We start from the raw sequence: 2,186 nt of genomic DNA on the forward strand, positions 1-2,186 counted from the left end.
GATGAAGAAGGGAAGAGAGAACATAAAGAGAATATAAGCCAGGATTAGATGAAAGAAGAAGAAGAAGAAGAAGAATAAGAAGAGAGAGAGATAGAGAGAGAGAGAGAGAGAGAGAGAGAGAGAGAGAGAGAGAGAGAGAGAGAGAGAGAGAGAGAATGTAGGTTGCTGAACCGTAGATTTATTGATTTCTACAACAACTAAAAGCACACAGAGATCGTGAACAATATATACAAAAAGTTCTGGAAAAGTTTTGTTTGATTGTTAGATAAAAATGTGTGCAAACAATGAACGTTGTCTAACTTTCCTTACGTTCATTGTCACTTTACACTCATTTCGTTTACATTATGTGCGTTCGTCACCTCTCTTATTGTGTGTCTGTTATATGTTAGTCTGTCTGTTCGTCTGTCTGCTTGACTGTTTGTTTTGATTGTCTAATTTTCTGTCTCTCACTAACTGTTGATATGCCTTTACTTTCCGTTAGGTAGTTAGTGTCTGTCTGTCTGTCTGTCTGTCTGTCTCTTTGTCTGTCTGTCTGTCTGTCTCTTTGTCTGTCTGTCTGTCTGAAGTTGTCTCCCTGCTTGTCTTTCTGGCTGTTTGTCAGTTGATTTGTATTTGTCTGTCTGTCTGTCTGTCTCTTTGTCTGTCTGTCTGTCTGTCTGAGGCTGTCTCCCTGCTTGTCTTTCTGGCTGTTTGTCAGTTGATTTGTATTTGTCTGTCAGTCTGTCACGCTGTTTTACTATATTTCAGCTTGGTTATCTTTCTGTCTGTCTGTCTAACTGGTCGATTGCCTGTCTATATGCTTGTTTATTTGTGTCTATATCTATCTGTCTATATACGTGTGTCTGTCTGTGTGTCTGTGTCTGTCTGGCTTGGTGTCTGGCTGCCCGTCTGCCTACCAGGAGATATATAAGAGTAATTATTATCCATGTGTATATAATCATGTGTGTGTGTGTGTGTGTGTGTGTGTGTGTGTGTGTGTGTGTGTGTGTGTGTGTGTGTGTGTGTGTGTGTGTCCGGAAACGTCACATCATTGCCTCCTGTTTATTTGAAGACACATTTTTTTCCCGCCAGTTCTTTTCATAATTTTTTTCTCCCTCTTATCGTAAACATTTTTTGCCTCGGACGGAACCGTTTGATTATGTATTTTTTCCTATAATACGGATCTCCTTAATCATAATTTCAAAGTGTGTGTGTGTGTGTAAGAGAGAGAGAGAGAGAGAGAGAGAGAGAGAGAGAGAGAGAGAGAGATGATGATGATGATGATTAGAAGAGAGAGAGAGAGAGAGAGAGAGAGAGAGTGGGGAGGAGGAGGAGGAGGAGGAGGAGGAGGAGGAGGAGGAGGAGATGGAGGGAAAGGAAGAGAAGGAAGAAGAGGAGGAGGAGGAGAGCTATTGAGAAAATCCCCTCTTCCTCTTTTCCCTCTCCTGCATCTCCCTACCTCCTCCTCCCCTCCTTTCCTCCCTCCCTCTTTCCCCCAACTCCAAAATTCATCATTCGCCATTTTCACTGACTTCTGATCGACAAATAAGACTCAACAATCCTTTGCTCTTCACTTTATATCGTGATCACGTCCCTCAATAGAGTCGGGACGGGGAGGCAAGAGGGACCTCCAGCCTCGTCCCGCCTTCTCGCTCCACCGCCGGGCCGCCGCAGAGGTCAATATCCCTCCGCCGGGGTCAGTGTAAATAGCCCGTGCTAGCATCGAGGCGAGAAACTTTATTAGCGGGGAATACACACAGAGCCGAGGCCCCAAAAAGCTGCGTTTCCCCGTCGACTCCGAGTGGAACGTAAAAACATCAAGTGCTCAATTTAGCTCCATAACCCGCGTCCTGTTGCGACATTTTTCTGCCGCCGGTGTTCTCTCCCGCGCGGCGTCTCCGTCTCCGTCCTCGCGAAGGCCCGTGCTCGCGAGGCTCACGGAGGCTGCTGCGGTCTCATCTCGCCGAAGAGTTTAAAGCGAAGGCGGCAATTAAGGATGATTATGTATTAATTTCGGTAGCAAGGAGTCGCGTCCGCCCGCACACAATGGGGCCGAGATAGTCATTATTAAGGGGACAAGCATCCATTAGGGGGCCGGGATTTGGCCAACCTTCCGTGTATTCCCGCCAGCCAACCAGCGGCCTCGCGGCTCCCCTCGCCCCCCTCCGCGCCTCGGCAGGGTTACCAGCCAGTGTTTTGTCCCCGCC

This window comes from Eriocheir sinensis, chromosome 5 (genome assembly GCF_024679095.1).
Source record: "Eriocheir sinensis breed Jianghai 21 chromosome 5, ASM2467909v1, whole genome shotgun sequence".
Lineage (NCBI taxonomy): Eukaryota > Metazoa > Arthropoda > Malacostraca > Decapoda > Varunidae > Eriocheir > Eriocheir sinensis.